Source organism: Centruroides vittatus, unplaced genomic scaffold (assembly GCF_030686945.1).
Source record: "Centruroides vittatus isolate TY-2023 unplaced genomic scaffold, ASM3068694v2 contig_711, whole genome shotgun sequence".
In the NCBI taxonomy this organism is placed as follows: Eukaryota; Metazoa; Arthropoda; class Arachnida; order Scorpiones; family Buthidae; genus Centruroides; species Centruroides vittatus.
The window spans coordinates 55,750-77,507 of record NW_027122451.1 but is presented as its reverse complement, the minus strand read 5'-3'; the positions used below and the strand labels follow the sequence as shown (position 1 = coordinate 77,507).

At 32.1% G+C, this 21,758-nt stretch overlaps 1 protein-coding gene and 1 pseudogene across 1 annotated transcript in view; one reads left to right on the top strand and one right to left on the bottom strand.

The window, feature by feature from the left end:
• Positions 1-260: 260 nt before the first annotated feature.
• LOC136980561 (uncharacterized) overlaps positions 261-21,758 on the top strand; it is a 29,867-nt gene continuing 8,369 nt past the window's right edge. Inside the window, exons 1-4 of the mRNA XM_067276693.1 lie at positions 261-486; positions 13,087-13,127; positions 13,301-13,364; positions 16,193-16,229. The gene's annotated coding sequence lies outside the window, so the exon portion shown is untranslated. The remainder of the gene's footprint in view (positions 487-13,086; positions 13,128-13,300; positions 13,365-16,192; positions 16,230-21,758) is intronic.
• LOC136980566 (uncharacterized) lies at positions 6,686-7,456 on the bottom strand (annotated as a pseudogene).

Here is a 21,758-nt window from a genome sequence, read left to right as displayed (position 1 = left end):
TAGTGGGCGTTTTTTACAAATTTCATGATAATTAAAAATCATCATTTAGTGTTATTAAACATTCTATAAATACTTTAAAATAGTTTAATTTGTTTATTTACCTTCGCTGGTAACATTTGCTAGGGCGCCCCTAGTGGGTGTTAATTTAAATAATAATTTATATTGTTAATTTAAATGTTTGAAATATGACAAACGATAGGGGCGCCTCTAGTGCGCGTTTTTGGCATACCTTTACGCGGACGGACGGACGGATGGCCGGACAGGCACGCGTTTAATGGGTTATATATATAGATTTCTCCGCCACGTGGACGTAAGTTTGATTCTTATTCCTGGGCCTAAGGTAGCTGAATACGTCTACATTTCTTGGAAGAGATAAGGAATTGGACACGATTTCATTATAAATGATTCTTAGAGATTTTGCCTAATTTTAAACAAGGATTCGGAATTAAGCCTACTCGGGAATAGGAAGGAGCAAGAAAGCACGAGGTATCTAAATTTTGATTTTTCAATCCACCTGCATCGGTTCGATATTCGTTTCAAGAATAATTTTGTCTTCTCTTATAGACTGATTAATATTAATTATAAATAAATTAAAAGTTAGTTTTGCTTAATTACGTTCGTGCAATTTAGTATTAAATGGATTTTTCCTTGCAGAATTGGTATAACTTGCTAAACATATCGTCATTTACTACAGTACTCTTGCTAATTTAAAATCTGCTTAATTAGAACTAAGTTTATAATAATGATTTTTGTTGTTTAAATTATGTGAACTTTGACTTTTAGGTATTATACCGTAATTACTTTGAAGTAGTGACGGTGCAATATATGTTATGTTGTATACTTTTAATTTTAGAAAGGCACAGATTAGCTCCAGGAATGAGTTTTAAATCATTTTTGGCGTTCCCTTTCTGTGCATAGAAATGTTTGGATCGTTATATATTATTGTCTACTTTATGTGGCAATGACACGCAATCCAACAACAGTATAAACCAGTTATTTGCGGAGTCTCCCATTGGAGTAACCGGTTTTTGTTAAACTGCTGTGCAGTACTCCAGTTGGAGTAAGTGTCAATTTTTTTTTTATAATTAACTAGTTGGTGGCGATTTAAGCACTGATTCGCTTTTACCTACAAAGACTAAGTCTGTTTCAATGAATAAGATATTTGTTACCGCCCCGTATTTTTAAATTTACTAACAAAACTTCTCTCCATGTTAAGTCTATGGGAGACCCTTCTTTTTTTCATTTGACAATAAAATCCTAGTTAGCATGCCCATTGGGCTCTAATTTGTATGTTATAACTAAATGACTATCCTGTAACCAATAAGCATCGACTTGGGTTTGTGGGGTGGAAATTTTCTTGGAAAAAGTTATACCAACTCAGAGCTACATTGTCAGTTACAAACATAAACAATTATAAATCATTATTCTCATCTATTTTTAGCTTGAATTTAATAAATTTTTATGTATATTTATCCTATTTAACAAATAAGCATGTTTTTTAAACCATTCAGCCATAAATCTTTTTTAGTAGACAACGGTCTACTAAAAAAACATCGCATTTGCCAAAACGGACGTTGTACGAGAGGAAATGTGATGCGACTGGAAGAAACGGACAAAACAGACAGGTTAATTTGGTGATGTTCAGCAGGTAGGACTTGCAGAAAGAAGATTTCTATACGCAAGGACTCGTTTTTTGAGCATAGCCATTTACAGATATCAAAGATTATACAATTGGCATACATGTGGGCGTTTGAGATTGATAAACAGGACTTCATCAAGAGAGAACTACGGATTTCTTCTGCCCACACAATTGTGGACTGGAAGCAATTCTGTCGTGACATATGTCACGAGTGGTTTATCCAAAATCCTATTGTTATTGGAGGGCCTGGCCATATTGTAGAAATTGACGAAAGTTGTTTTGTTTGTCGAAAGTATGATCGGGGTCGTCTCGTTGGAGAACAGTGGGTGTTCGGTGGATACGACGTGCACACCAAAGAAAGTTTTATGGTCGTAGTCGATCAACGGAATGCATCCACTCTGCTACCCATTCTACAGCAGTTTGTTTTACCGGGAACTACTGTAGTTTCAGATTTGTGGGGTGCGTATAACACCATGGGTAACATGGGGTACCAACATCTCACTGTAAATCATTCAGTGAACTTTGTTAACCCCGTTACCCAGGCGACCACAAATCATGTGGAATGCATTTGGCAGAAGGCCAAGGAAAGAAATAAGAAACGATATGGCACTCGTCGTGCAATGTTAGATAATTACTTAGCTGAATTTTTGTGGAGGCAGAGATTCCAAACGGACTAGTTTCACAATTTTGTTTGTCACGTGCGTCAGGTTTATCCTAACGCAGCTAATTAGTTGTAATAGTTTTATATTTGTAACGTATAGTTGTAATATAGTTGTAATGTATATTTGTATAGTTGTAATAATCATCTTATTTAAGAAGTGATTACAATAAAGTGTTTGATAAATAAAATAAAAAAATAATACAGAATTAATGTGTTGTATTAGACATTATCATCCATTACGAGGAGAAAATACCTAATATAACAAATTTTACAATCTACAAAAATATAACTATAATTATCAACCCATCTCGATTATAAGATTCTTAACTTAAAACGTAAAAAGAAAAATACAATTTTTCTCGATACAACTCTTTTATATTCAAATAGAATTTCAATCCAGTTATTTGAGAAATTTGCAGTTCTTTTAATTTTATTAAACAAGTCTAATAGAGATTGATTAGATAAACTTTTAAAACATTGTATTCTAATCTGATCTATACCCGGTACCCTATTACATTTAAATTTAGCTACTACATTTTTTAATCCTTAAAAAACAATATCAGAGTCCAAAATCTCATATTACAGGGTGCGATACTTAACATATTTAAGGATCATTCCGTATTAGTATATAATTTTTAAATGATTGTTAGAAAGCCATCGTTAATAGAAATATTAACAATGACTTTGTAACAAATCCTTTGAAACAGGAACCTTTTCGAATAATTTAAATAATATGGTCATACCAATATACAAAAATAAAGGGTCTAAAAGGGACATAGAAAATTACCGTCCGATTATCATCATCCTCTCTAATATCTACTGAAATGACCTATTTGAAGTGATATCTCAGAGTTTTGATAAATGATAAACTCAAATACAATAGACATATCGAAAATTTAACAAAAACTGTCACCAAGTTTACTGGCATAATCAGAAAAATACAGGATTTCCTAAACATAAATACGATAAAACGACTATATCACATCTGTACAGAACCGAAAATTCTATACGGTATGACTATATGGGGAACTACATCCGATTATATCGTTAACCTGTCTGCAAACACAACAAAATCACCTAATGAGAGCCATCATCAAATTAAACTACTACGAATCAACTTCCAATTGTTATCAACAAGAAAAAATCGACAACATAAAAACTTTATACGTAAAGCAAACTATACTTTTCTCCTTTCAATTTATAAAACTTAAAACGCATAACAGTTATCTTCTAAGCATTTTCGAAAATCATCGCAGGAAGGAAAACTACTGCCATCGTCTAAATTATAACTTCTTAAAACCCTCAACAAAACTTTCAATTGGACGAACTGACCCAGTCTTTCAAATGATAAAATACTGGAACTTGTTACATAGAAATTTTCAAGAAATAACTAACAAGAATAAATTTAACCCAAACATAAGAAAAACCCTCTCAGTCAGATCTTCAAAGTAAGAACGTTCTAACCGAAAACAAGAAAGAAAAAAAAACCAATGATTCTGCTGATCAAAAACTTTTTCCTGCATTATCAATTCTAACAATTGATATACACCAAAAAGAAAAGAGGGAAGAAGGGCGAAGTAAATTTTCCGAAGGGTTTTTGGCTACAACGGATGGATCACTTATGCCTTTTCTGTTTTAATGCAGGAAATTACTTTGTTCACTTTTTTTTTTGTTAATTTTCTGTTTGGTTTGTTTTGTATTTTTGTGGCACTTGAAAAAGGCCAAATGGCCACAGTGTCTTTTGAGATTAATCTCAAACATCATTCTATTTTAAATATGGATTAAAATCAACATGTAACAATGTACGATAATTCGATAAATAACTAATAATTTTACTCTGCTTTTAAATAGTCTAATCTCTTTCATGTCTTAAGAAAAAAATAGAGTTCAGATAAATATATATAAGACATTAGACATCTTTTGTTGCATCTGACTAATATTTATCATCATAATATATATCATATTAGTAATAATGTATATAAAATTATAATAAATATTGTAATTTGAAACACTCATTATTATGTCACTGGCCATATTAAATGAGTTGATGATAAAATAATAGAATAATTAATTTTTGTATTTATTATTTTTGACTATACGTTCTGCAACGTAACTGTCGTAACCTGTATAGGTTCATTTTATTCATTTTGAACGTGATTTCTCATGTTTTTTCATTCTAACAAGTGAATTTCTCTGATATCATTTGGAACTTTCGAAAATATTATGAAAGTACTAAAATTAATTGTACATTATTTTACGATAAAGTGTTGACACTGAGTACCACTAATACACTAATACACGTTTCATCTATTGTTTTAATGAAAACATTTTATTTCCAAACAAAAGTCTTTATATGGAATTAGTCACACATCTTACATAAATTATATGTATAATATTGTTATATAACTTTAGTGAAAAAATAAAATCATATTTTTTTTGTAAATTTAGATAACTTTATAATTATTTAATAATTTAGGGACTACAGGCATTTCATCTGAATTTTAAAGTAATTCGATCATTTATTACTTTAGTTTTTAAAAATTGACTTGGGAGATTTGTTGTAGAACGTTACGGTATTACCGGAAACGTAACTAATGCAAAGTTTATCAACCTGTAGTCCGGGGACTGCTTCAAAGGCTCGGTTAAATTGCGTGATAGGAATATGACGTCACTGATACATCACGTGAAGTCTCCAAAGTTTAGCTAATTCCTCTGCGAGAAGATTAAGTTATCAGGAAACACGTCAGATGCGAGGCGTGGCCGAGACGAGTGAGTAGTCACGTGACCGAAGGGAACTGAGAAATGTCACGTGACATGCTTCGTACGCGTCCGCCATCTAATGTACCGCTCCGCAACAACATTGTGCTTAAGCAATGGAGTCTTCGAACGGGGTACACTCTGTAAGTATTCCGACAATTTTTTGTTTCTAGAATATTTTATATTGCTAATTTCCAACAAATTATATGTGTTTTGGACATGATTGAGTCAAATTAGTCTAGAAATTAATTTTATGGAAGAAAACCTTTGAAATAGCCGTATCCCCTAATCTGCACAAGTGCCCAAAAAACAAAGTACTTCCGGTTATTGTGGTACTTCTGTAATACAATAGAGCGTCGATAAGTGGAACCAATTGGGGACTGGGGTCCTTCCAGTTAATGATTTGTTCCAGTTTCCGACTTTGTACGAAAAAATACATTAACCTGTCCGATGTTCAAATTTTTCTCCGTTGCGTATCGCTTCCTGTTGAATTTTTCTCCGTTGCGTGTCGCTTCCTGTTGAATTTTCGTCGATTTTAAGCCTAATGAAAATTTTTATAATAATCATCGAGGCTATCGTATCGTTAAAAATTATTTCTGCATTTTGTACAAACAAAATAAATATATTAAAGAATATAAAAAACATGAAAATTATACTTTAGAAGTAAATTTAGTATCAAAAACGTTCGATTCAGCACGACACAGTCCGACTGAAAATCGTTCCACTTTCCGGCCATTCCACTTACCGACGTTCCACTTATCGACGCTATACTGTACTTAAGAAATATACGTATAGTGGTTAATTCATGTAAATTGAAATCAAATCAAAACATATTATTTGGGAAGTTGCGGATAAAGTACTTGTTGGTCTTGATTGATTCGGTTAGGCCTATACTTCATACAAAGTTGAGTTTCTATTTATAGAGTCAGAGCGCAAGTTACTCGCGCACCGCTCTGGTGGCAAATATTTACATAACACATAGGAGTTTGCTAAAGAGTGCATATGCGTTATATCTGAGACATTTCGAAAACCGTACCTAGTTCAGTAAATCGCTTATTGTTTTTTAATTTAGCTTTTAGTTTAATTTCGAGTAAGCTAAACTAAAACGCCTTTACACGTGTAAAGATTTTTAAAAAAATTGTTGATTTCGAGACAAATGAGATATTTGTAAAATATTTAGAGTTTAAAAGTTCTAAACTTTTAAATAAAGAAAATAGCATATATTATACACAAATTCAATTAGCTTTATATGTAACAAATATTCAATTTTCTTATTTATTTATCTATAATGATGTACTGTACAAAATGTAATACTTAAAGTGGAAAAAGATGAGACGTTCATTTATTCACTATTAGAGAAGATGCAAATGTTCTACTTTAATTATTTTTTACCTGCAATTGTAAATAGTATTAAGTTTCAGTGTTTTCACAATAAAAAAATTTCACTCATAATTGGTGGCTGCAGATTTACTATTACTGCACAAACAAACATTACCCATTTCACTTCTTCCATATGTAGATAAAATAATCTACAGTTCAATATTTCAAAAATTTTAATTCTACCAATGGTTCTCTCAACGTGAATTCTTGCATGGGCAATTTTGTATGTTTCGTCCATTTCATTAGCACTAAACTGATTTTGATTTGGTTTTGAAAAAAGAAGGCATAATTAAAACAGAATTTTTATTTTCGACACCCAATTTAATTTGAGGAAACCCTCTATCAGCTATAACAATATCTCCCTCCTTCAGTTTTTGTAGAATATCACAATCATTTGTTATAAACGAATCTGTACTTCTTCCTCCATACCCACTAGAAAGAAAAGTTATGTCCTGATGGGGCAATTCCAACTAAATATTTTACAGTATAAGCAGATTTATAGTAGGAATAAAACTGAATTTGATGTTGAACTGATGATGGCTTCTCAGTTTTAATTTCTGTACAATCGATGATTACTCTTGTTTCAGGATCATTTTCTTTAAATGATTGAGGTAATGTAGCCTTAATAGATAATTTTGTTGGACAAATAATCCAATCTTCTGTTGCAACAAAAATAATTTCTAAAATTTGTAACATCTATGTTTTAATGGTGGTTCTATGAATTCCAAACAATGCACCTAATGCTGAATAGCACAAACCCAACTTTAACTTCATTAGAAAAATTAGTAACTTATTTTCCCAAGACAATTCATAAATTCTAACAGGACTGTTTGGAAGCGTGTCTAAAAGTAAATTGAAAACATCGAATCCTACTGATATTAGATCTTTTAAAGATTGATCATCATGAAAATTTGCTACACCACTAAAATGACATGACCTATGATTTTCTCCACATTCTTTTGAAATCATTTTAATATGGGAAACTTGAGTTTCAGAAACATTGTTACTAGTCATGCAAATAAAAAATTTTTAAGTCTCCAAACCGTTCGTTTGTAACCTCTGTTTGAGTTCCAAAATCACGTTTTTGTTTTTGTTTAGGGTCTAAAAAATTGTTTTCAATTGCTACATCAAAGATGTCTTCCTGCTTCTTCAAATAAAATATTCCTTCTGTTCATTAGGTGTTTATATCTCTTCATTGACTGTTCGTGTCGACAATTTTCTTCATTGCTTCTTTTTTCAGGATAGATTGTTGGATTATAATTTGGACATCTTGGATCTTCACTTTTTTCCCCATCTATAAAATGCATACTGCATATCCGTGCTGATTTAGAGGGTAGCCACTGTGATCCGTTTTTACTAAATTTACAAGGATATTTTTATAAAATTATTCGTGTCAATTTTTTAAAAATTAACAATAAATTTTGTATTTCTTCCTTTTGTCTTTTAGCAAAATTTATCTAAATTTGGCGCTTCTGTTTAGAATGTAGACCTGCCAGAAAACAATAAAATGAAACTTTCGGCGTTACATGTTGTGTGTTTGCTAGTGTATTAGAACGTCCAAACACAACAATTTATATTTGATTTACCCATTTTTAATATTATAACTCAAATACAAATTAAAAAACAATAAGCGATTTACTGAACTAGGTACGGTTTTCGAAATGTCTCAGATATAACGCATATGCATTATTTAGCGAACTCCTATATGTTATGTAAATATTTGCCATTAGGGCGGCGCGCGAGTAACTTGCACTCGGACTCTATAGCACTTCTTTATAAAGAGGTAGTTTCGGTTTTGGCAGTGACAAAACATTTTGTTTCTAATTAATATGTAAAATATATAGAGTAGATATAGATAAAGTATTCAAAGCACAAAGCAAGATTCTAGTTAATTAAGAGTGTTCTTGTTACAAATCAACAAAGGGTAGGTATAATCTGGGAAAATTGAAATGGCGTGTTAAACAGTGATAAAAGATGGATTTGTATACTTTTACATGCGAAGATATATGAAATTGTGTTCAGGGAATCTAAACAAATTACAAAAAATTCCATTGTCCGATAATTCCTCATATTTGTTAAATTAACGTTGTAATGATGTTGCTTCTTATTCATCTGCAGGAAAAAGTTCCTCGTTATTTATGAAATCATTAATAAAATATTATTACTTATTCTATTTGAAATCTGTTTATTTCAGATTTATTAATTTATTTTTAAATCAATATTTACACATCTTGAAGCATTAAAAAAATAAACAGTTTCTTTTCGCGCTCATAAATTATATTTTCTGCTGTTTATTACCAACAAAATCAAACAATAAGAGTTGTTAATTTTATTTCAAATTACTATAATAGTCACATCACAAAAATGGAAAATTTATATACAAATAAAATTTGAAATATTTTAAACTATTGAATTGTAAATATATTTTGTGTAGATCTAAATAATATACATTTAATGTTAATTTTTGGCGAATTATATATATTTAAATGATCAAATAAAATTGATAAAATATGCAAAAAATAATTTTTTTAGTATTGCTTTATTTTATTGGTAATTTTTTTATTCTTCTGTTATATTTTAACATGTGCAGAGAAGTGACGGATCACATGGTCAACACGTGTTTACCAACTTCCGATTTGTGATTGACCAATAAAAATCTCTAGTGGAATGATACTGACAAACTGTTGGTTTATAGCAAGTTCCAAGTTCGAGTCTAGATGATGGATATTATGGTTTGAATCTACTCAATATGACATCATCAAAGTGCAAATTCCAAAATGATTGGTTGAAACAAAAGAAGAAGGCAGATTGTACAGTAGGATTATGGACAACTGTATTCAGACACCAATGTATTTTGCAAAGTATGTAATTGAATAATACAAGTGAAAAAAGGTTTCCAAGCCCTTTTTGATCATGGAGGTACTGCCAAACACAGACAAAAATTTACCTGTGCTTATGGTTCAAGACAGTGACACCTGACATTGGTTGGACCAGGTGATAGTTTTCCAGGCCCATCAAAAAATGATCAAATAATACTGATAATGGGACTGGAGAAGGATCAGCAACTGTGAGTTTATATAAGAGAGGCTGCATACCATGCAGAACTTGTACGAGCCATGAAAACAATAGGTAGTAATTTCTCATTTGCTGCTTCTAATAATATGGTTCCAACACTACAAGCAATGCTTCCAAAAACTAAACTTCTTGAAGGAATATCAATAAATGAGAAGAAATCGTGCTATTTAAAATAATAACTGAAGCATTGGCTCCTTACTTCCATAAAAAAAAATGCTAGAAGCAGTGTAATCAAACTGGTGAAATCAGCATTGATTGTGAAGGAGGGACTAAATATGTATGAGCAAGATCCTTTGTAATAGGTAAGTACAAGATGTGCTTACCTATTACAAAGGAGCTACTGAAATTAGCTGCCTCAGCACAGAAATTATTAAGAACAATTGGAAAATGAAAAGAAGTTAAAAGAAGAAGAGAAACAGAAAAAAAGCAGAAGAGGAAGAACAGAAACGTTTTGAAGAACATCAAAAGAAAGCTGTTCATGACAAGAAAAAGATTATGGCACTGCAGCAGAGTTCAAAAGAAGAAAGTGAAATGGACCAGACAGGCCAAGTTTTGTTAGAAGAAGGAAAAAATCTTGGAGAATGCCATTAATAGCAAGAACATGAATGCAATATGGTCAGCACATTTCATGTCTGTTATTGTTAAAAGCAAGAGGAATCAAAAAAGAAGGAAGCTGAAAACATCCAGAAAAATCTTAATAAAAAAAACCATCTTTTATGACTGATTATTTACGCAAGCCAAAGACTTAAGTATTTATGGTTTACTGGAAATGTTGCAGTATATACAGAAAGTTTTAAAATGTATTTAACCATAACAAAGAAAAACACTTTTACTACTATTTTGCTGAGTTTTCCTTCTATGTTTTCACTTTGTTTTGTGACTATTGTACTCACATTTTACTTACTTTTTCTGTATTTCAATTTACTTTTCTCACTTTTTCAGAGGGAAAATGGCACTCTGAGGCCTGAAAATTGCTATTTTAATGAGAAAAGACTTTAAGAGCCTGATTTTAATTACAAAATCGATAAGTTTGTTTTAGCATTTACTTTGAAGTTGTGTTGGTCAAATGATAATATTTAATCAAGTGTTATGATAAAATGTTTCATGCGTAAGGTGTTTTATAGATTTATGGTGACTTTATTTAAACGTAGTGAGAAGTTTTAAGAATTTATATATTTTTTTTCTTTTGTAGTTTTTGACGGGTAAGGTAGAATCTCATCCTCAACTTGTATCTAACTACATGAGCAATTTAGGTATACAGTTTAGTTGCTTTCAACACCACATGTACAACCTAAAAATTGGCATCTAAATGATATACATCATTAATTTAGATGCTTGTGCTGTTTATATTATTTCATTGTGGTAATCTGATGCAGCCAATCATTATCTGATTAGTTTCTCTTTTTTTTTCTGACGGATATACTAAGGACGAAACAGTTAATGTCACCAATGCAATTCACATGAAAGTTGTGGTTATGTATAATACTAACTTGGGGATTATATAGATCATTCCCTATGGAATTTCAGGACTTTGAGTATATATTTGAACTCGGGACCAAGACGAGTTCCACGATACACTACTTTTGGACACCGGAGATCAAAAATAAGAAAGTTATCACATTTGCAATTTCTTGCCTTTAACAATGCATTCTATGTTGTTTTAGAGTTTGCAGCCCTAACTTGGCAGGGAAAGTGTTGTGTGGATACCCAGTTTTATATGTGGACAGTATTTTAACAGAAGTTTGAAATAATCTGAACTATATTTAACCTTTCGACAGTGGGTGCTATCCCAAAGTAGTGGAGAATAAATGTGGGAAATTTTTAAAGTATTTTTTCACGCGTGTTTTTTTTCCTCATTACCCTTTTAGAAAAAGATTTTGTAAACAGTTATGTCTAGTAAAGAAAAGTCGTCTTTTATCGTTACGTAATTCATTTTATGTGAATTTTTTTCGGTGGTAGTTTTTGGCGATACCCCAAAAGAATTTAGCAGATATATCTGTCCCTCACCACTGCCACATGGTTGCTCTTGACGGGATATATCTGTCGGTCACTGCAGAGTGGTTAATCATAAATTCTTGTGGTAACTCCCTTCTTCACATATTTCATTTTTGAAAGAAACAATTTTCTTTTATAGCTTTATTGTATTTACATAAATTCTCATTGTTTAGTTTTTAATATAAATGGTATTTTGTTAACGATATACAGTAAATATGTACAAATGGCATAAAAATGTCTAATCATATTTAACCTTCAATTATTTATCATAGTTATGCAAACTTAAGATGCACCTTACTTTCTACATGCTCGCCTACAGATTTTGTTTTTTTAAGTAGATGACTTGAGACAACAAATACTGATGAAATAGACTTTGTTCAGTATTTATTTTAAGTTATATTACAATTAATACAAAGTAATATATATTTTTTAAAAGTATTAAAACAGTTCAAGACAGTAATTATATGTATAAAAAAATATATTACAATATTTTGAAGAAGAACTGCATCTTTATTTTTGAAGAAATGCTTTGCTATCTGTCCTCAAATCTTCAGGAACAGTCTCTACAGGTGGAATTGACCTTTTTATTGAGGCTTCTTTCTTCAAAGCATTTCTTCAAAATATTGTTTTATGTATATTATATATTGCTATTTTCTATAGTATCCAAGTCTAAAACCTCTAAACATGCCTTGTTAGGCATGTTATTTAGTTTTAGAAAACTCAAACTGATTGATAGCACTGCCATTGCCAGTAATAAATGTTACCAAGTTGGTGGATTTTGCTAAATTTATTGGAAAATTGAAGCAGCTATGGGAGGTTTTGGGAAATTTCATAGGGATGACTTTTAGATTTATACAGTATTGTGTTATTAGATGCCATAGCTTTTTGGTCCAGCCTAAGATGACAAGCTTAACAATCTTTAATATTGTATCCAAGTTTGGGATTGATATTGTGCCATGTTTAGTGGGAAGGTGTCTAAGATTTGGTGGAGACTGGAATGTGAATATATGGGAAGTTCTGTGACTGCAATATGCCAGTGATATGAGAGTTGACAAAAGTGTTGAACTAATGAACAGCCTGATTATCCAGATTGCATTGTGTATTTAAAAAAATGTGCCAACTAATATTTTTACAATTAATTCTTTTAGGTGATTAGCAAATATAGCTCTAAGGATAAAATAATAATCTTATTGCAATGTCCAAACTAGTTTTTAAGGTTGGTTCTCATTTAAGATGGCTTACTATCACAAGCTGTATGTTTGTCTCATTACTGCAGCGTGCTGCTGAATGACATAGCCACGTGGTATGTGTTGATGGTTGGATTGGTGTTCGGTGTCATCAGTGTAAATGATTCTTTTGCATTGGTCAATACATAATTTTTCTATCTGCTGTTGGAATTGAGCTAGATTCAACTTGTGAACACAGCACTTCTCTATACCTGATCTGTGACAGCTACTATGTGGCTTTGCCTTTTGCTATCACAGGTTCCATCTTAGTGAGAACCAGCCTTTACAATATTGTACTAAGAACTGTAAATCAAGAAATGCCTTTTTCTTAAACTGAAATTTTATTTTTTCAGATATGAAGCACAGTGTAAGGGTTATCTATGAACTCAAAATGGTAAGCTTATATAATTTACTATGTCATTTAAACATTTGATATTGTGATGATTTATTTTTAACCATCTTTCGCCTGATTAATATTTGATGAGAAACCTTTCCTGATTTTTAATTAATAATTATCTGTAGCTTTATCTTCAGTGATTTGTTACAGAAATTTATTTTTATTTTCAGAAAACAAAATTGAAAGAAGAAATGAGATTAAATAGGAGTGCCAAAATTTCTCAACTTGCATTTGGTAAGAGAATTTAAGAAAATATTAATTTAAAAAAAGGGGGGAAGCAATTTAAATGACACATGGAGTATTTAGACTGATTGTTGGGTGTTATATCCGATTCAGGTTGATCTAAGTAATTTTGAAGACAGTCTGAATCTGAGAGTGATGTGATCTCTCCAAGCTTCTCTTTCTTGTGGCACATTCTATTAGTGGCAATAGAACTTTCTGTCATCTTCCATTTTATCATTCTCCTCCTTTTCCTTTCCTAGAACTCTTTGATTCCATGTACCTCATCTCTTTTTCATTACTACATCTTTTCCTTATGATTGAGTCCAACTGGTATGTCAAGTAATAAATGGCATGGAGTAATGTTCCTTCTTATCTTAAAAATGAAAGCAAAATGTATTCCAGAGTGGAAGATGTTTTTGAATGTGAGAATAATCAAAAAGCCAAATATAGCATTTTGTCTCCCAGCCATTCTCACTACAATTCTTCCATCTTGTTGATAACAGTAAGTTACCTGCCTTGGAAAATCCTTGTGCTAAGACCCAGCATCTAGTGTAAACACTGTACAAACGTTTTTATACTCTACATCAGAGATGTGTTGATTTAAAATTTTGGTAGATACAACAAATTTAACCAGTCTGCCACAGTATTTGACAAACTCAACTCCTTGAGCCTTATTCTTTAATCCCTAATGGCACTTGGAAATCCTCTAAGAAATTTATTTTTTTATATTTAATAATTATTTCCACTGAAATGCGAATCTAACATTAAAAAAATTTTCAGGAAATAATTTTTGCAAAATAAACACCTTCTTCAAAAAGTGTTTTTACAGAAAAACTATATAAAAAAGTTAAAAGCATTTTTTAAAGATTATTTTTATTTGATAAATATAGTTGCAGGGAGTGTTATTTCATGTAACAAGGCATAAAATTTCACATGTGCAGTCTACATTGTTTACAAACCGGTTGATGTTGAGAACAGCTGGTGTCAGCTTTCCTGGGTAGTTCTCATGTACGCTTCAGGGGAATATTGGTTTAAAGCTGGAGAGGAGCTAACTTACCACATCTGTTAAATATAACACAATATTTTCAATTTTTATGCTATTAAAATATGAGGGGACTAAAAAAATGGTATGGGAAAAAATTTTACTGAATAAAAAACAAAAAAACCTGATGATGTCATAAAACACATCCAATAGTGTTTTAAAAATTTTACAGAAGTCAAATAGAAGTTTAGGATGATTTAAGTAATTTGATAAACTCCCATAAAAAATAATAGCGCGATTAATTATCTAATTAAAAAATTGTCATAAAATATTTTCGCAGCAAAAATAATTCATGAAATTTACAGAGTTCATAGATAACAATGTATATATGCTGATCCATACAGTTTTGGAAAAGTTATTTATGTCAAGGCGCTTTTTCTTTGAGGCCCCTTAAGGCCTATGCCCGAGTTATCTTGGGTTAAGTTCTGCACATTTGCACGCGCAACTTGAGATATCTCGCATTAAGGGGTTATTAAGTTAATAGGAATGGCATGTATATTTTTCCGAATATAGCATTCAGAATAACGAACACCAACAACATCAAGTTAGAGAAGTGACTCCTACGGTTGCTGATGAAAGTGCAGCGGCAGCCTATAGAAAGCATGATTCGGGGAGTAAAAAATTACGACAGAAGTGGAAAACAGACACCCTGATCATGGCTGTGATGCCACAAGGAGCTGAGCTCCCATAGGAGTTAAGGTCAGACATCTCGCTCAGCAGATGTGGGTCACATTGACTGGAATATCTCGAAGATCGGTGGTGCAAGCAATGGTACCCCGACTTGAAGAGGGGATTCTGCTTTTAATTTTAATGTCAGAGCAGGACCATGTCGGTCTCCACTAGAATCTTCGGAAGAAGAAATAATACACTAACTACTTCGGAAGAAGAAATAATTGGGAACATCAGGCGTCTGTTTACTAGGAGGAACACCTTCGGAAGAAGAAATAATTGATTTTTTTTCCTCCCAAAAGACATTGCTAACAACTCAGTTTTTCATCACAAAATATAAATACATATTTTATATTTATAATATTTGTTTTTTCGTGTATAGGCAGTTAAATTTAATACTACCATTTCTTTTTCAGATTCAATAAAACATTTCTTTTTAAGTTATAAAATAGTTTTTTAATAGAGTAAACTAGTACTACATTGATTACATTTAATTTTTATATTAGACAGTAATTGGACAAAATGGAAATTTTTGCATGCAAAAATAGTTACAAAAGCGTCTTTGAAATGTTTAGTGTTAGGCTGTAATTCTCTTAAATCTTGATTTCTTGTTATTCTATAGAGGAAAAAATAGACAAAAGTAACCACATGTAAAACTGAACGGTCTTCGTAATATTTTTCGATTCCAACATACTGACAAATAAATTTTATAATCAATGGAATTTTCGGAGGTAGTCCATAGGAATCAAAATAATGACAGGTTAGTTCATCTGTTCAAATCGGAATAGAAAAATTGTTGCAAACAGGCGTCATAAAAATGCCATTTTGAAGAACTGATATAAAGGTTTTTACTTTAAGTAGTGGAGTACAGTCTACCAATATCTCAAATGCCGTAATTGGTCAATTACCTTATAGAATGACGATCGGTTTAGTTTCTAATTTGGCATTTAATGGAAATGTAAAATACTTTTGTATAAATATTAGTCAGAATTTAGAAGTTTTCAATATCGACTTGAAAAGTTTACATTTTTAAACATTACAACTCATTTTAAATTAAGTTGAAACTTTTTTATAAGTATATTTTTCATATATTATATATTTATATATTTTAAAAAATTTTTAATTACAGCTTCTGTCTGGTTCAATTACTGCTTCCTTATCATGATGTAAGTAGTTTATCTGGATTTTCTTTGAATAATATATATATATTACTTGATATATTTTAATATAAATTAGATTTCAACTCTCAAAACCACCAGAATGGTGTGTGTTTAAATTATTTTAAATAAAATTAATTACTTTAAATGAAATATATGATACAGGTACGCCTCACTTTACGACCTATCTGCTTAACGACCACTCGCAGTTACGACCGATCGAGTTTCAACCTGCAATTCGGGGATCCCCTTTCTCAGCTTGAGTGTCGATCAGTGGGGAATGGTGACATGCGCACTAAGCATACTGTGATAGGCTTGTGCGTACTATAATTGTCTTATAGTACTATAATAGGCTAATAGTGTACTATAATAGTCTTTTTATGAATAAATTTGAAGTTTGTTGCATAATTTGTATAATTTTACAACGATCCTATGTTCCCGGCGCAAACTTCTTGCTTATCGACCAATTCGCTTACCGACATAGTCGTCGGAACAGAATTTGGTCATAAAGTGAGGAGTACCTGTTACAATATAGGTGTTATAATTGAAATCAATGGATTTCAAATTTGGGGCCAATTCTTACCTTGCGATACATTAGTGAGTTTTGTAGCACTGCATGAGGACACATTTGGGAAGATATATTTTTTAAAATAAATAAATTACTTTTCAAAAATTATCTGCCAGGGATAAATATGGGGTTAAAATCGGAAATTATTTAGTATATATCTGGCTTATAAAAAACAAAAATTAGGACAATGGGAAGAGAATTTTAAAATTTTTGATATTTTATTTGATCTTAATAAGAAATATTAAATCATTTATTTTAGGGGGAAAATTGTATAAAATTTTTTAAAACTAACATCAGAATTATATGATACTCAAATTAATTATTATAATACAGAAAAATCGGGGGGTACCGGACATATTTTCTTTTCCTGAAATGCTCTAAGTGCCGTGCCACCATCATGTAAAAATATTCCATACGAAAATAGTATAGATTATTTCAACAAGTTTTTTGAAAAGAATGTTATATTTGGGTGTACAAGTTGTTAAAAAATCCTTTTTATGTATATATATTAGTCGGAATCGATTATACAATCTAGTTTTGATTTCGTTACCAATTTAATTCCCAAGATGTTGAGGTGATGCAATCTAGTTTTGGTTTTGTAGTTATTTAGGTCCATTTAGTTTTTCTGGGTAAAATTTTTAAATTTGTTGATCAAGTTTTAAAAATAAGGTCATGCAGCTGCTATAATCTAATTTCTTTAGATAAAATTAAATTCTTGTGCAGGTCAACTTCTTGATACTAACTGTCACAATCCAGTTAGTTATTATTTCAGTTAAATTGGGTCAACTCGGCCTGGCAAGGGCGTGTTTTATTTAATAAATTTCGGCTTATTGTTAAAATATGTGTTTAATTTACTTTGATTTTAATTTGCATTAATAATTTTTAAAATAAAGCATTTACGATTAACACATCGTAACAAGACATTCTAAAAATCGATAGATTCACCAATTATATCATGAGAAATAAAATTACAAACGTTTATCAAATAAATAAAATAACGGATAAAATATACATATAAGAAAGTAAAAATTAAATATAAATAACAAAAATATATAAAAAATATGTATAGGTTAAATAATAAACTACACGAAACTCTAATAAATGCAAGAAGTGCATTTATCAATAAATTATACGAAATTCTGACAAATACAAGATATGCAGTGATAACAAAATCAAGGCATTAAATTAAGAGCTATCAAACCTCTTAATTAAATATTTCCATGCCGAAGGCAACCCTTCGGCATCCCTGGCATTAATGCAGGCATTATGTAATCTGCTCTTAAATATTTCAATTTTTTCGGCGCAAAACGCTAAAGTCGGTGAGTGTACAGGTTTAATGATGTCTGCTTCACCCCACTTGACTACCGAGCCTTCAACCTGTGCCATCTGAGATAGAATTGTGGCGTTAGATCTTTTGCTGATGTTGTATTTGTGCTCCCTCAATCTGATCCCTAAGCTTCTATTAGTAACTCCAATGTAGTTTTTATTAATGCCTAGTTCTTGGTTTTCATAAGGAATTTTGTACACTCCAGCCATTCTTTCTTTATCAATACGGTCTTTGTCGTTCCTTAATAATTTGTACAAGTTGGGAGCCCTCTTGAAAATTAACTTGGTATTTTTGCGAGCTGAGATTTCCTTCATGATAGCTTCTTTCTTTCTGTCATACGTGAACTTTGTGAATTTGCGGAAATCCCTTCCTTGAGCTTTTGTTTTGTTATTCTTGTAGTTTTTGATTAGTGTGGTTATCATATCCGCCCTGTACCCTAGAGTTCTAGCGATATGCGATATCCTGTAGATTTCTTTTTGTCTATCAACCACACTACTGCAGTAGAGAAAAGCCCTGCGAACAAGGGCACGGAAAGCAGCCATTTTGTATTGGTAAGGATCATTCGAACGCGATGGAATGTACAAAGGGCTATGCGTTGGTTTTACGTACACTTTAGTAATCAAATGTCCTTCCTTGAATTCGATGTCAATGTCTAAAAAATGTATCCGTGAGGAACACGTCTGTTCAATCTTTAGCATGAGGCCGTCATCGTTGTTGTTGATTCTATTAATAAATTCCTCGATTTTCCGGTCATTTTTCCATATTACAAGGACATCGTCTACGTATCTTTTAAAATACATAATGTCATTCATGAAGCCACAAATAACACTCTTTTCTAACCTTCTCAATACAAGTTCACACAACAATCCTGACATAGGACTTCCCATTGGGACTCCCCTTTTTTGTTTGTATTGACGGCCATTAAAAGCGAAAAAAGATTCATAGCAGACAAGGTTAGCTAGCTCTATCAAATCATTACTGTAATTTGCCAAACCTGGGCTTTTGCTGTGCATGAAATCCAAAAGCGCTACCTTGCATGACTCAATTTTTATAGAGGGGTATAAGCTCTCGTAGTCCATTACGGTTCCAACCTCATTATCCATTAAAATTAGATCTTGTATCTCATTAACCACATCCCTAGGATCCTTTGCCACATATACGTTATTCTCGAGCTGAGAGGTGAGAAACCTATGTAATCTCTTTTCAAGAAAAAAGGTTGGTCCTCTGCATCTTTCAACTATGGGTCTTACTTCCTTGCCCTCTTTATGGGTTTTGGCAAACGCAAATAATCTCGGCATACCTGGCCTAGGATTCCGACAATTTTTGAGAAAAGGTAATAAATTAGTGATTTTAGCTTTTTCAAGTTTCTTAACTCTTCTGTCGACGCTATCGATAATCTTTTCGTCAACACGCTCGCATTCGGTTTTCTTAATATAATCATCCAAAGCGTCATTATACGTTTGCCTTTTCATGATGACTAATGTTTTGCTCTTGTCCGCTCTAGTAGTAACCAAATCGTTTTCTCTAAGCCAGCATTTAGTAAGTTTGATGTATTTACCGGCATCACATCCTTTCCTCCAAGCCATCCGGTCTTTAATGACAGTTTTCCATCGGAGGTATTCTTTTTCTAAAGGATCTAGCCCAGATATTCCTCTTTCTATTTCTTGAATTGACGCGTCCCAAGAGTTTGAACTTTCAGGGACATAGTTCGGTCCCCACTTTAGAAACTCCATGATCTTCATCGGGACTTCTACCTTGTCCCATAATACGAATGTCGAAGGATTATCCTTAGTTGCTCTTGATGCCTGTTTTTTAAGGATCCATTTCATTTTCTTAATGTACTTATTCGTTAAATTCACATGTACCGCATCCGTTAACTTAACTATTCCTCGGTTGATATTTACCAACATTTCAGGATCCTCATTGTATATAACATTTTCTAGATTGATGAGCTCATCAGATCTAGCTCCTCTCAGCTCGAGAATAACGTATATGTGGCAAAGGATCCTAGGGATGTGGTTAATGAGATACAAGATCTAATTTTAATGGATAATGAGGTTGGAACCGTAATGGACTACGAGAGCTTATACCCCTCTATAAAAATTGAGTCATGCAAGGTAGCGCTTTTGGATTTCATGCACAGCAAAAGCCCAGGTTTGGCAAATTACAGTAATGATTTGATAGAGCTAGCTAACCTTGTCTGCTATGAATCTTTTTTCGCTTTTAATGGCCGTCAATACAAACAAAAAAGGGGAGTCCCAATGGGAAGTCCTATGTCAGGATTGTTGTGTGAACTTGTATTGAGAAGGTTAGAAAAGAGTGTTATTTGTGGCTTCATGAATGACATTATGTATTTTAAAAGATACGTAGACGATGTCCTTGTAATATGGAAAAATGACCGGAAAATCGAGGAATTTATTAATAGAATCAACAACAACGATGACGGCCTCATGCTAAAGATTGAACAGACGTGTTCCTCACGGATACATTTTTTAGACATTGACATCGAATTCAAGGAAGGACATTTGATTACTAAAGTGTACGTAAAACCAACGCATAGCCCTTTGTACATTCCATCGCGTTCGAATGATCCTTACCAATACAAAATGGCTGCTTTCCGTGCCCTTGTTCGCAGGGCTTTTCTCTACTGCAGTAGTGTGGTTGATAGACAAAAAGAAATCTACAGGATATCGCATATCGCTAGAACTCTAGGGTACAGGGCGGATATGATAACCACACTAATCAAAAACTACAAGAATAACAAAACAAAAGCTCAAGGAAGGGATTTCCGCAAATTCACAAAGTTCACGTATGACAGAAAGAAAGAAGCTATCATGAAGGAAATCTCAGCTCGCAAAAATACCAAGTTAATTTTCAAGAGGGCTCCCAACTTGTACAAATTATTAAGGAACGACAAAGACCGTATTGATAAAGAAAGAATGGCTGGAGTGTACAAAATTCCTTATGAAAACCAAGAACTAGGCATTAATAAAAACTACATTGGAGTTACTAATAGAAGCTTAGGGATCAGATTGAGGGAGCACAAATACAACATCAGCAAAAGATCTAACGCCACAATTCTATCTCAGATGGCACAGGTTGAAGGCTCGGTAGTCAAGTGGGGTGAAGCAGACATCATTAAACCTGTACACTCACCGACTTTAGCGTTTTGCGCCGAAAAAATTGAAATATTTAAGAGCAGATTACATAATGCCTGCATTAATGCCAGGGATGCCGAAGGGTTGCCTTCGGCATGGAAATATTTAATTAAGAGGTTTGATAGCTCTTAATTTAATGCCTTGATTTTGTTATCACTGCATATCTTGTATTTGTCAGAATTTCGTATAATTTATTGATAAATGCACTTCTTGCATTTATTAGAGTTTCGTGTAGTTTATTATTTAACCTATACATATTTTTTATATATTTTTGTTATTTATATTTAATTTTTACTTTCTTATATGTATATTTTATCCGTTATTTTATTTATTTGTATTTAAATTTTTTGTTCCATTTTGTGTTTGCATTCGAATTTGTTTAACCTGATGATGGCCAACAGATTTGGCTGAAAACGTTTGTTATTTATTAAATTTCTCAGCAACTAAGGTGTTATTATTTCAGTTAAATTGGGTCAACTCGGCCT